General features: G+C 36.0%; 1 protein-coding gene across 6 annotated transcripts in view; it reads left to right on the top strand.

Annotated features, from left to right (window-relative positions):
• Positions 1-15,219, top strand: part of RTN1 (reticulon 1) — a 468,840-nt gene that overhangs the window by 414,914 nt on the left and 38,707 nt on the right. The gene's annotated exons all lie outside the window — the stretch shown is intronic.

Raw genomic sequence — 15,219 nt, forward strand, 5'->3', positions numbered from 1 at the left:
GGATCTGTCTAGCTGCCCACTTGTCAGAGTTGCAGCTGCTTTTGCCAGGAAGCCCAGGTGTCTAAAGCTCCCAGGGCTTCATGTGTGTCTGAGTGGCACTCTGCCAAGACTCCACATAGCTCTGCATGTCATACTGCAGGTCCTGGTGGAGTGAGTTCAATTAGGTGATCTCTTGACCCAAGGGTTGTAAAGAGCCATGGGAGAAGTGTGGGTCCCTGGGATTGCTCACTCATTCACCAATTCCTTAAGTTGGGGAGGCTCCCCTGGCTCCATGTTGCTCCTGGGTGAGTGATCATCCTGCCTTGCCTTTCTCCATTCTTTGTGGATTGAGTTGTTTTCTTGATGAATCTGAATATGTGTACCTGGATGTTTCAGTTGGAGTTGCTGTATTTATTTGCCCTTTCTACTGCTCTCCATAAGACCAACACATACTAGTTGCTTCTAGTTGGCCATCTTTAAAACTTAGAGAGTTATTGTACTTTTATCTCCAGAATTTCCTGTTAGTTCCTTTTTCCAGTTTCTATGTCTTCATCAGTGTTTCCTATTTGTTGAATCATTATCATCCTATTTTTCACAAAGTCTTTAAATGTAGTTTCTTCTTATTCTTTGAACATATTCATAGTAGCTGCTTTGAAGTTTTTGTCTGCTAAATCAATATCTAGACCTGGTCAGAGTAAGTTTTTATTGACTTTTTTTTCTTGAATATATGGATCATTCTTTTGGTTTTTTATGTCTAGTAATTTTTTGTTGAAAACTGAACATTTGGTTAATATAATGTGACAACTTTAGATTCTGACATTTTAACTGAGAGTTATTGCTATTGTTTTGATTTTTTGTTTGTTTTTAGTAAATTTTCTAACTTAATCTGATTGATCTATCTCTTTAATGGCATATAGCTGCTGATACCTGTGCTCAGTTTTGTTTTTATTGTGTATCCTGTCTTCCTAAGCATCCCCCTTTTGTCTGCATAGTTCGGCAGACAGCTAATGATGGTAGTGCTCAAATGTCTCGAGTTCATAAAGTTTCAGCCTTCAACTAATGGATCTGTCTGAGGCTTGCATTAAAAGTTCAGGAAGCTTTCAAGTGTTTCCCACTTTTAAATTTCATTGAGTTATCACAGCCTTGCATGTGCACAGACTCTCAGATAGCTTTGGCTATGGGGTATCTTGGACCTTCTTGGGTCTTCCCTGTGACTGCTCATTCATAGCCTCCCAGTTGACAAGAGATGTTTGGAGAACTTGGATCATCCTTGCATGTGCTCACAGTCTCCTAGTCACCAAAAGATATGTGGAAAGCACACTTCTCTAATTTACAGAATCTCTTAAATTTCTAGCTAATCCACTTGTCTTACTCCAAGCAGGACCACACCTTTAGGCTTCCAGAAACTGTGCTTTTCCATTTATTTTCTAACAAGTTTGCTCTTTTCACTGACAACACCACTGAATGTTGACTTTTTACCCTCAGTCTTAATCAAATCTTCTCTTTGGAAGAGTGAAGTTGCTTGTTTTCACAATGAGTCTAACTCTGGTAATAGAAGTGCAAAAAAATTCAGCTGGAAGTAGGGATGGGAGAAACCCCAGTCAAGTACACAAGAGAATCACGCTGTTCTTACCCAAATATTAATAGTTTTTATGAATAAATGTTTCTCAAATTGTTATTTGTGTTTGGTTGATTACCAGGGTTGTGAACTGATTAGTTTTGACAATTTTGCTCAATTTTATGGTTACTAAATGTCTGTGTTTATTTCTGAATTACTTGTTCTGTTCCATCGGTCTATTTGTCTGTTATTTCACCAATACCATACTATCTTGAAGTCAAGTAGTGTCATCTTTCAATTTTGTACTTCTTCAGTATTGTTTTGGCTATCCTGAGTCTTTGGCTTTTCCACATATACTCTAGAATTAGTTTGTTGATATTCATGCAATAACATCTTGGGATTTGGACTGAGACTACCTTAAATCAATAGATCAAATTGGGAAGAATTCATGTCTTGACAATATTGTCTTCATGTCCGTGAACATGGGATAGCTCTCTATTTAATTCTTCTTTGATTCCTTTCATGAGAATCTGTGGTTTTTCTTATATAGATTTAAATATCTTTTTTTCAATTTATACTTGAATATTTTATGTTTTGGTGCTAACGTAAATGGTATTCTGTTTTAAATTTCAAATGTCATTTTTTCATTGCTGGTATATAGGAAAGCAATTGACTTTTGATTAATAACCTTGTATCCTGCTACATTATTATAATTGCTTATTAGTTCCAGGAGATTTTTTGGTCAATTCTTTAGTATTTTCTGTATTGGCAATCATGTCATCTTTAGACAAAGACAGCTTATTTCTTCCTTCCCAGTCTGAATACCTTTATTTTATTTTCTTCTCTTGTAGCATTACCTAAGATTTCCATTGCAATTGGGAAATGAAAGAGGACATTCTTGCCTTTTTCCTGATCTTGGTGGAAAAGCTTCTAGTTTCTCACCATTCTGTATGATGTTAGCTGTAGATTTTTTGTAGATATTCATTATCAATTTGAGGAAGTTCCCTTCTATTCCTAGGATACTGAGATTTTCTTTTTATCATGAGTAGGTGTTAGATTTTGTCAAATACTTTTTCTATATTATATGATCATGTCATTTTTATTTTTTAGCCTATCAACATCATGGATTACATAGATTGATATTCAAATTTTGAAGCAGCCTTTCACACCTGGGCCAAAGCAGCATTTCACACTTGGTTGTGGCATATAATTCTTTTTATTTGCTGGTTTTGATTTCTTATTTTGTTATAATTTTGCATCATGTTGATGAGAAATGATGGCCTGTTTTCTTTTCTTATAATGTTTTGATTTGATTTTAATATTAGGTTAATTTTGGCTTCTTAGAATGAGTTAGGAAGTATTCCATCTGCTCTATCTTTGGAAATAAAATGTAGAGAACTGGCATAATTTCTTCCTTAAGTATTTGGTAGAATTCACCAGTAAACCTATCTGGGTCTGGTGCCTCCTGTTTTGGAAACTTATTATTGACTCAATTTCTGTAATAGAGATAGGTCTATTCAGATTGTGTATTTATTCTTGTGTGAATTTTGTCAGACTGTGTCTTTCAAGGAATTGATCCATTTATCTAGGTTATCAAATTTGTTGTTACAGAGTTGTTATCTAGGTTATCAAATTTGTGGGTGTAGAGTTATTTATCAAGTTTATCAAATTTGTGAATATAGAGTTGTCTCCCAAAATTCTCGGATTACAGGAATGATCTACCATCCCTGGCTTTGTGTTCTCTCGTTTTTCTTACACTGGCCAGAGGCTTATTGGCCTAAAACAATCACATTTCAAATGTCATCTATGAGGTCATTGAAACCAGAGGTGGGCCTAGCCTAACTAAAACTGCAACCAATCAGAACTCAGCTTAATTTCTGATGGAAATTTATCAATCCCTCAGTTGCTACTTACTAGTGGAAGGAAGAAATTTTCTGAAGGAAAATAGGATCAACTGTCAGTCTTTGTGATTATTTTATATACAATGTCCATCATACTATATTATTAGACATAGAAGAGACAAAAATATGAGACTAATAATCAAGCAAAAAAGGAGATGATAGAAGCAGACACATAGATTGTCCAGATATTGGATATAGCAGTTAAAGACTTCAAAATAACTGTTATATGAAAGAAAACTGATAAAGAAGGAGACATGGAAACTATTTTAAAAAGCAAAATTACTAGAACTGGAAGGTAAAATTTCTGAAATTAAGACTTAATTGACTATGTTTAATAAGACTTTGAACACAGAAAACAGAATTAGTAAACTAATATCAAATAATATCAAAGCTCAATATCAAATATCCACAGTGGTAGATAAAGAGAATACAAATATAAAAAGAAAAGAGTAGAGTATAAAAATCTTGTGAAACATTTTCAGAAGGTCTAACGTATGAAAAATTGCTTTAATAGAAGAGAAAGAAAATGAATCAGAAGGAATATTTGAAGAAATATATATGAGACATTATTAAAAATTGATAAAAGGCATCAATCCACAGATTTAAGAAGCTCAGTAAACCCTGAAGGAATAATAAAACTATCATAATCAAGCTATGTCAAACCCAAGTAAAGGAGAAAATCTTAAAAACAGCCATAAAGGTTGCTTTCTAGGAAGCAATAAGAAGATTAATTACTGACCGTTCAACTGAAATTGTGAAGTCTAGATGTTGATGGTATGAATATTTAAATTGCTGAAAGAAAAAACTGCCAAATTAAAACTCTTTGTCCAATAAAACTATCATTTAAAAATGAAAATAAGATAAAGTTATTCTCAAACAAAAGTTGATATAAATAGTTGCCATGATCTGAGATAAAAGAAATAGTAAAGAAAATTATTTGGACTGAAAGAAGAGGATCTCAGATGGAAGGAATGATATGAATGGTATGACAGGAGGACATGAAGAACACTGGAAAGGATTAATACGTGAGTAAATGTGAAAGATTATTGATTTTTGTACAACAAAAACTATTATATCATTTGGTGTTTATAGTACCAATAATATATAAAAGCCCTAGCACAAAAGGGGACAGAGAGTAAGGGAGTTTGGTGTTGTAAGAATCTTGTACAGGAATTTGTAAACTTCCTAATTTAAGATTGTCTCCAATATATTAAGGATGAACATTGTAATTTCTAGAATAATCACTAAAATGTTCAAAAATAGGCCAGGCTTGGCGGCCCAGGCCTGTAATCCCAGCACTTTGGCAGTCTGAAGCAGGCAGATCACCTGAGGTCAGGAGTTCAAGACCAGCCTGACTAACATGATAAAACTCTATCTCTACTAAAAATACAAAAAATTAGCCAAGCATCATAGTGCACACCTATAATCCCAGCTACTCTGGAGGCTAAGGCAGGAGAATTGCCTAAACCCGGAGGTGGAGTTTGCAGTGAGCCAAGATCACAGCACTGCACTCCAGCCTGGGTGACAGAGTGAAACTCTGTAAATAAATAAAATAAAATGTTCAAAAAGATAAAATTATAGGCTATTGGAGGAAATTATTTATAAAAATATACTTGATTAATTTCAAAGAAGGCAAGAAAGGAAGAACAGGACAGGCATGGTGGCTCACACCTGTAATCCTAATACTTGGGAGGCCAGGTAGGTGACTCTCCCAGACCCAGGAGTTCAACACCAGCCTAGGCAACACGACAAAACCCCATCTCTACAAAAAAATACCAAAAATAAATAAATAAATAAATTAGCCAGGTGTGGTGGCACATGCCTGTAGTCCCTAGCTGCTTTTGGAGGCTGAGGTTGGAGGATCACCTGAGCCCAGGTCAAGGCTACTGTGAGCCATGACTGAACCATTGCACTTCAGTGTGGACGACAGAGCAAGACCCTGTCTCAAAATGAAGCAAAGAAAGAAAAGAAAGGAAAGGAAAGAAAGGAAATTGAAAATAATCTAAGCTTCCATTTGAAGGAGTTAGTAAAACAATAGTGAATTAAAGCAAAAGAAAAGAAATAAAGGAAAATAAAAACAAAGAAACAAAACAGAATGAAATAGAAAGTAGATATACAATAGATAAAAAGAAAAAAGTAAAAATTGTATTCTTTAAAATGAATTCATAATATTGAAAAATCTTCAAAATGATCAAGAAATAAAGAGATAAAATTTAACAATATCAGAAATGAAAGAAGGGACATGGCTATGTCTCCTTCATTTTGTTAAAAAACATCAGATGATGTTATAAAAAATTTATGCCAATAAACTGACAACATATTTAAAATGGACAAATTCATTTGCAAATAAAAACTAACCAAAATTGATGTAAGCAGAAATTAAAAAATAGAATTAGAATAATCCTAATATCTATTAAAGAAATCTATAATTACAAACTGTTTTACAAAGAAAAGTCCCAGGCCAGATGGACTCAGTGGTGAATTCTTCTAAATATTCCAATATGAAATAATACCATCTTACATAAACCCTTTCAGAAAATACAGGAGGGAGTAACATTTTCTAACTTGTTTTGTGAGACCAGTATAAACCTAATGCAAAAATCTAAGCTATCACAAGATGTACAAGCATATTACAAGAAAAGAAAATTGGAGGATAATATTTCTTCAGTGTGGGTACAAAAATTCTACACAAAATATTAGCATGTTGAATCTATTAAAAGATTCACTTAGGAGCCATGTGGGGCTTATTCTAGGAATGCAAGGTTTAATATTCAAAATTTGATGCATGTAATCTTTATATTAAGAAAATAAAGAAAAAATCCAGATGGTCATCTCAATCGTTTTAGAAAAGTATTTGATAGAATTCAATATCTTTTCATAACAAAAACTCTCAGAAAACTGATAAACAAAGGACACTTTATTAATCTGATAAAGGAAAGCTAAAATCTCACAGCCAACATCATTCTTGGTAGTAAAAATTTTGAGCACAGTTTTCCCTTACTTCAGGAGTAAGACAAAGAATAATCTGTCACCACTTCTACTCATCATCATACTGGAGGTCATAGCCAGTGCAGTAAGACAAGGTAAAGAGACAGAAGTACAAAGATTGGAAGGGAAGAAATAAACCCATTTTTATTTACAGAAAATGTGATTGCAAGCATACCTCATTTTATTGTACTTTGTAGATATTGCTTTTTTTTTTTTTTTAAACAAATTGAAGGTTTGTGGCAACCCTGCATTGAGCAAGTCTATTAGCACTGTCTTTTCTTTTTTTTTTTTTTTTTAGTTTCTTTTGCTGTGCAGAAGCTCTCTCTTTTTTTTTTTTTTTTTTTTTTTGAGAGAAAAAAAAAAAAAAAAATTAAAAAAAAAAGAAAAAGAAAAAAAAAGAATAAAGGAAAGGAAGAAAGAGGAAGAGGGAGAGAGAACAGGGGTGTTGCTTTATTGCCCGGGCTAAAATGCAGTCTAAAAATGGGTATGCCTGTAATTATGTATAATAATAGAGACAGGAAGAAAATAATTAACAAGCAGCCAACCAATATTTCATTTAAACCTGTAAATACGTGTGATGTAGTACTGATAAGAGTGTATGTTTTGTGTATTTAAAGTGGAGAGTTCTATGAATGTTAATTAAGTCTACTTGTTCCGGATCTGAGTTCAAGTCCTGAATATCAATGTTAACTTTCTGTCTCATTGATCTGTAAGTCTCCCACTATTATTGTGTGGGAGTCCAAGTCTCTTTATAAGTCTTATATATCTGGGTATTTTTGTATTGGGTGCATATATATTTGGGATCTTTAGCTCTTCTTGTTACATTGATCCTTTTATGTAATATCCTTCTTTGCTTCTTTTGATCTTTGTTGCTTTGAAGTCTATTTTATCAGCAAAAATTGCAACTCCTACTTTCTATTTATTTATTTTTGCTCTCCATTCGGTTGGTAAATTTTTCTCCATCCCTTTGTTTTGAGTCTTTGCGTATCCTTGCATGTAAGATGGATCTGGATGTAGCATACCAATGGGTCTTGGCTTTTTTTGCCTGTCTGTGTCTTTGGATTGGGGGATTTAGTCGATTTAAATTTAGAATTAATATCAATATATATGAGTTTGATGCTGTCATTTAATGTTGGCTGGCTGTTTTGCCAGTTAATTGATGCAATTTCTTGATTATGTTGATGTTCTTTATTTTTTGGCATTTTTTAGAAAGGCTGATACTGGTTGTTCCTTCTATTTGTAGTGGTTCTTTCAGAAGCTCTTGTAAAGCAGGCCTGGTGGTGATGAAATCTCTGAGTGCTTGCTTGTTCACAAAAGATTTTATTTTTCCTTCGCTTATGAAGCTTAGTTTGGCTGGATGTAAAATTCTGGGTTGAAAGTTCTTTTCTTTAAGGATGTTGAATATTGGCCCCCACTCTCTTCTGTCTTGTAGGGTTTCTGCTGAGAGATCTGCTGTGAGTCTGATGGGCTTCCCTTTATGGGTAACCTGACCTTTCTCTCTGGCTGCCCTCAGTAATTTCTCTTTCATTTCAACCCTGGTGAATCTGGCGATTATGTGCCTTGAGGTTGGTCTTCTTGAGGAATATCTTTGTGGTGTTCTCTGTATTTCCTGGAGTTGAATATTGTCCTGCCTTGCTAGGTTGGGAAAGTTTTCCTGAATAATATCCTGAAGCGTATTTTCCAGCTTGGATTGATTCTCTTCGTCACATTCAGGTACACCTATCAAACGTAGATTAGGTCTTTTCACATAGTCCCATATTTCTTGGAGACTTTGCTCGTTCTTTTTTATCCTTTTTTCTCTAATCTTGTCTTTTTGATTTATTTCATGAAGTTGGTCTTCGACCTCTAATATCTTTTCTTCTGCTTGATCAATTCGGCTGTTAAAACTTGTGCATAGTTCGCGAAGTTCTCGTGTTGTATTTTTCAGCTCCATTAATTCACTTATATTCCTCTCTAAATTATGTGTTATTTTTAACATTTCTTCAAACCTTTTTTCAAAGTTCTTAGTTTCTTTGCATTGGGTTAGAACAAGTTCTTTTAATTCCCAGAAGTTTCTTATCATCCACTTTTTAAAGTCTGCTTCTGCTAATGGAACACAGTCTTTCTCCATCAGGCCTTGTTCTGTTGCTGATGAGGAACTGTGATCCCCTGTGGAGGGAGAGGCGTTCTGAGTTTGGGTATTCTCAGCATTTTTAGGCTGTTTTCTTCCTTTCTTTATAGATTTATCCATCTGTGGTCTTTATAATTACCGTCTTTATAGTTGGGTTTCTGAATGGACGTCCAACTTGTTGATTCCCGGTGCTAGAATCTAAGCAACCCACTGTGCCAGTCAAAACAGCGGCTTTAAGATTGATGGTGCTTTTCTGACTCTGCACCAAGAACCATCGCTCCAAGGCAGCGGCAAAACTGCCTCACCAGCCTCAAGAGTCGCGCTGGAGACACACGTGGGGCTCCTCCACTGGGAATCTCCTGGTGCATGAGCAACAAAAATTGGTCTGAAAGTGTGGCGTCCTCTCGTTCTCTGCGCTTTCAGTGGGAGCTACAATCCCGAGCTGCTAGTGATCAGCCATCTTGGATCTCTCTCCAGCACTGTCTTTTCAATAGCATCTGCTTACTTCATGTCTCTGTAACATTTTGGTGATTCTCACACTATTTTAAATATTTTTCTAGTTATGACAACTGTTATGTGGTGATCTGTGATCAGTGATCTTGATGTTACTGTTGTCATTATTTTGGGGTGCCACAAACTGCACCTATAGAAGATGGCTAACTTAATAAATGTTATGTGTGTTCTGACTGCTCAGCTGACTGGCCATTCTCCAGTCTCTCTCCCTCTGCCCAGGACTCCCTATTCCCTGAGACACAACAATATTTCAGTCAGGCCAATTAATAACCTTAAAGTGGCTTCGAAGTGTTCAAGTGAAAGGAAGAGTCATACATCTCTCACTTTAAATCAAAAGCTAGCAATGATTAATCTTAGTAAACAAAGCGTGTTGAACACCAAGATAGGCCAAAAGCAAGGCCAAACAGTGATCCAAGTTGCAAATGCAAAAGAAGAATTCCTGAAGAAAATTAAAAGTGCTATTTCAGTGAACACATGATTGATAAGAAAGCAAAACAGCCTCATTCCTGATATGGAGAAAGTTTTAGTGGTCTGGTTAGAAGACCAAACCTGCTCTAACATTCCCTTAAGCCAAAGCCCAATCCAGACCAAGGCCCTCACTCTTTAATTTTACGAAGGCTAGGAGAGGTGAGGAAGCTGCGGGAGAAAAGTTGGAAGCTAGCAGAGGTTGGTTCATGAGATTTAAGGAAAGAAGCTATCTCCATGACATAAGAAATGCCAGGTGAAACAGCAAGTGCTAATGGAGAAGCTGCAGCAAGTTATTCAAAAGATCGTTAATGAAGGTGACCACACTGCAGATGGTGACTTTTAGTGGAAGACAATGCTCCTTTATTTTTCAGAAAATCCTAGGGCCCTTAAGAATTATGCTAAATCTACTCTGCTTACAGCTCTATAAATTTAATAACAAAGCCTGGATAACAGCACATTTGTTTACAGCATAGTTTACTGAATATTTTAAGCCAAGTGTTAAGAGCTACTGTTCAGGAAAATATATATTCCTTTCAAAATATTACTGCTCATTGACCATGCACCTGGTCACCCTAAGAGCTCTAATAGAAATGTGCAAGGAAATGAATGTTTTCTTGCCTGCTAACACAACATCCACTCTGTAGCCCATGGATCAAACAGTAATTTTGACCTTCAAGTCTTATATTTAAAATTACATTTTGTGGCTGGGCTCAGTGGCTCATGCCTGTAATCCCAGCGTTTTCGAAGGCTGAGGTGGGTGGATCACCTGAGATCAGGAGTTTGAAGCCAGCCTGGCCAACATGGTGAAACCCGGTCTCTACTAAAAATACCAAAACTGCCTGGGTGTGGTGGCAGGGTTTTGTAACCCCAGCTACTCAGGAGGCTGTGGCAGGGGAATTACTTGAACCCGGGAGGTGGAGGTTACAGTGAGCCAAGACTGTGCCATTGTGCCATTGCACTCCAGCCTGGGCAACAAGAGCGAAACTTGTCTTGGGGGAATAATAATAACAATACATTTTGTAAGGCTATAGCTGCCATACTGAATGCTTCTGGAAAGGATTCACCATTTTAGATGTCATTAAGAACATTCATGATTCATGAAAGGAGGTCATCCTCCGTAACAAGAGTTTGGAAAATGTTGATTCCAATCTTTATGGATGATTTTGAGGAGTCCAAGACTTCAGTGGAGGAAGTAACTGCAGATGTGGTGAAAATAACAAAAGAAACAGAAGTAGAGCCCAAAGATACGACTGCATTGGTGCAATATCAGGATTCAACTTGAATGGATGAAAACTTGCTTCTTACGGATGACCAAAGAAAATGTTTCCTTGAGATGAAATTGACTCCTGGTGAAGATGTTGTGAACACTGTTGAAATGACAACAAAAGATTTAGAATATTACATAAACTTAGTTGATAGAGCAGTGGCAGAGTTTGAGAGGATTGACTCCAATTTTGAAAGAACTTCTACTGTGGGTAAAGTTCTCTCAAAGAACATTGTGTGCTACAGAAAGATCTTTAATGAAAGGAAGAGCCAATTAGTGTGGCATACTTCACTGTTATCTTACTTTCAAAAACTGCCACAGTCACTCCAACCTTCAATAACCATGACTCTGATCAGTCAGCAGCCATCAACATCGAGGCAAGCCCCTCCACCAGCAAAAAGATTATTATGAATTACTGAAGGCTCAGAAGATCATTATCAGTTTTATCAATAAAATATTTTTAAATTAAAGCATGTAAATTTTTGTAATCACAATGCTATTGCACAATTAATAGACTACAGTACAGTGTAAACATAACTTTTATGTGCACTTGGAAACCCAAAAAATCATGTGACTCACTTTATTGCAATATTTACTTCATTGCATTTGTCTCAAACAGAAACCATAATATCTCTAAGGTATGCCTGTATGTGCATACAAAATTTTAAAGAATCATCAAACAGAATTAATAAGTAAATTTAGCAAGGTCACTATATAAAACTGTATTAATCTAGTGTGTTAGACTGTTCTTTTTTTTACTATAAAGGAATACCTGAGACTGAGTAATTTATAAAGAAAAAAGGTTTAATTGGCTCACGGTTCTGCAGGCTGTACAAAAATGACACCAACATCTGCTCAGTGTCTGGTGAGAGCCTCAGGAAGCTTACAATCATGGCTGAAGGTGAAGTGGGAGCAGCACATCACATGGCAAGAGTGGAGCAAGGGAGCAGAGGGCAAGAAGGGTGGTCCCAGACTTTTGAACAACCACACCTCATATGAACTGAGTGAAAACTCACTTATCATCAAAAGGATGGTGCTAAGCAATTCATGAGGGATCCACCTCCATGATCCAATCACCTTCCACCAGGCCCCACCTCCAACACTGGGAATCATATTTCAACATGAGATTTGGAGGGGACAGACATTCAAACCACATCACCTGGTATAGCATTTTCCATTTCTACTTTAAACTTTCCTATTTCAACTATGTATTCAGATTTTCTTTTGTGGGCATCCTCTGGCTAGATTTCTTTCCTCCAGTCTGCTAGTTTCCACCTTTTCAGCTGGCACAAGTTAGATATATTTAGATGTATTTCCAATAATGTAAGTCCTCAATGTCATAAGTTCTTGGAGACTATAATTTTAAGTGAAAAGATGTATAACAAATTCTTGAATGATGTCATTTCATGCAGAGTAGGTTCATGTTTGATGAGAAAATACTATTGGTTCTGTTATGTCTTTTTGCTTAAAGCTGCAGTTTCCAAGAACCTGTCAATGATGTTAAGTGAGGACTTATGGCACTTCATTTTTGTGCTTTCCATTTACCAGTTCTTTTTTCTTCTTCTTCTTTTTCCCTGTCCTAACTTCTATTGTTTGAATGAATTTATTCTCTAGTTTATGCAATTTATTTATTTAGAAGTTGTATGTTCTCATTATTTTTTTTTCTAGGTGACAAATGCTTAATACACAAATCTGAGTTGCCAAAGTCTACAGCTGGTATTTCTGTTTTCCTCATAAACAATGCAAGGACTGTAGAATGCTCTTATTCTTCTCACTCCCTTCCACCTTATGTTCTGTTTTTGTCTCCTGTTTTAGTTTTACCTTTCTTTTATAAATCCTCAAACTAACCATTAACAATTTTTATGCCCAGCATTTTTTTCATACAACTCATTTCTAAGGTTCAGATTTCTTCTTCCTAAAGTGTCACCTTTGGTAGATTTTTTTTTCAGGGTCTGCAATGAGTAAATTCTCTCATTTATTACATATTTGGAAAGGTCTGTTAGTCTTGCTGGGTATAGAATTTGATGATTACATTTCCTTGCTACTTTGAAGATGTTATTTTCTCAAACTATTATAATCTGGTTCTATTGAAGACTGCTGTTGGTCTAACAGTTTCTCTGAGGTAATCTGCCTTTTATTTATGCTTGCTTTTAAGATTTTCTCCTTGTCTTTGATGTCTTACATTTTCACTATAAAGGGGGTCGGGGTACTGATTTATCATTTGTCTTGCTAAGGGCTGATTGGCTGTCATAACCTAGAACTTGCCAATTCTGGAAAATGGCAAATTTGGATAAATTATTCAAGTTCCTATGTTAGTCTGCTTCTCAAAACCCTTCAGTGTCCCCCTCATTTACTACCAGTATTACTACTCAGGCCTGGCATGATCTGGCCCCTGCACATTTCTGTAATTAAGTTTCCCATTAATTCCATTTCTATCTGTCAGGAAATCCCCATGACTCAAACTGGTGATGCTATTTCTTGTTCATAACTCAGCTCAACTTTACCTACCCTCTAAAGCCTTTCCTGAAACTTCTCCCTAACCACTCTGTTTCTAGCCACTCTTCCCTGCTCATAGGTCTATTAGTTGATTGCATGTGTCTGTTAATGTATAAAAACTTCCCCTTCTAGACCCAAGTTCCCATTGTAAAGCTCCCTTTGTATTTACAGAGACAAGTCCTTAGTATGGGCTCTATAAATATTTGTAGCTCAAACGAATAAATGAATCAAGAAATGAGGGTAAACATTATCTAACTCATAGGGATCTTGTAACAACTAAATGTATACCACATGAAGAAGCACCTGGCAAAGAACATGTGCTAATCTATTGTTTGAATCTCCATATTCATGCATTATTCTGCTACAATGGGTTATGTACCAAACTGGTTGCCTTTTAAATTTTCCTTATTCCATATGGCATAGAGTTCTCAGTGTTCTTTGATCATAATGAAGTATATTTTTGGTTCTGTGCCTTTTATTCCAATTGCTATATTTCTCAGAACAAGAAAAAAAATGAAGATGCTTATATAGTGTACCAGTTATTACATTCTGTCATGAAAATGCAGTGCATCTGTGAACGTTCTTCTCCCATATATTTTAGTGGTGTTCTCTTGCTTCTTTAGATATCTACTCCGGGCCTTTGCTGACCCACCTTATAAAATAGCAAATTTCTACCTCACCTCCACTCTATCCTTTGCTATGTGCTTTATTTTTCCCATACACTTGTCCACAAATGAATATTATATATTTGCCTTTTTCGTTATTATTTTCCCACACATACACACCAGCATATAAAGTAGGAACTTTGCTTTATGCCTAGAACAGTGTCCAGCATACCCCAGGTACTCAATAAATATTTGTTGAATAAATGTATCAATGCAGATGCCACTGATTCTCATCAGTAAAATTCTGGTGCTAGAGGAAACAGACACAAAGCCACTCTGGGAATGCTAGCCTTCAATATTCATCTTGATCTGGGGTAAGATTACAAAACTTGACTATTTTGCTTTTCCTGAGAACAGACTGGCTAATGCATGATTTCATCCTGAAAAGTAAAGAAATCACTTCCTCTCCTGGCAAGCACCTTAACTAAGTTCTAAGCTGGCTGCAGATAAAGCCCGTCTGTTCTCTACTGGTTCAAAGATAGTGGCAGTTCCTGCCTGCTTTTAGCAAGCTTTATTTTTGCTTTCTGTTTTCTTTCACCACTTAAGGAAAATTTACATATCTTTTCTACCCATTTTATCGGTTTGAGCTTGGCAAGAGCTTTCAATTAATACTGTGAGCAGTTGTGCAGAGAAAACACCCATTTACAATGTTGATGGGAAATACATTTTTATTATTTCTTAATGACAAACACCTAAAGCTTCTATTTATTTGTCTTACAGGAGGTCCAAAGATGATAAATTACTTGCTAAGGCCATGTAGCTAACTTTTACAATACAGGTGATTTCCTAGTTTTCCTTGAATAAGTTCATTTATATTTCTCTCACCATCTATACATTAATCTAAAGCCCACCAATTCTTACTTCACTAGTGTGAATCTATCTGTGAAACAGCCGTCTTACTTCTTCAACCTTCAACTATCAAACTGCTGTAGTGGTTTTTTGTGTGCCATGCAATATCTCCACATTTAGCGTGAATGAAAATAACGTGGTCTTTCAGCTAAGCTGACATTCCAAGGTCAGCTTTTAGACAGGGTCTCACTATGTCACTTAGGTTGGAGTACAGTGGTATGATCACAGTTCACTGCAGCCTCAGCCTTCCCAGGTTCAGGTGATCCTCCACTTCAGCCTCCAGAGTAGCTAGGACTACATACAGGTACATGACACCATGCCCAGCTAATTTTATTTTATTTTTATTTTTTGTAGAAATAGGATTTCACCATGTTGCCCAGGCTGGTCTTGAACTCCTGGGCTCAAGCAATCCACTCTCCTCAGCCTTC

Source organism: Sapajus apella, unplaced genomic scaffold, assembly GCF_009761245.1.
Source record: "Sapajus apella isolate SASKATOON/1434 unplaced genomic scaffold, GSC_monkey_1.0 scaffold59, whole genome shotgun sequence".
NCBI classification, from domain to species: Eukaryota; Metazoa; Chordata; class Mammalia; order Primates; family Cebidae; genus Sapajus; species Sapajus apella.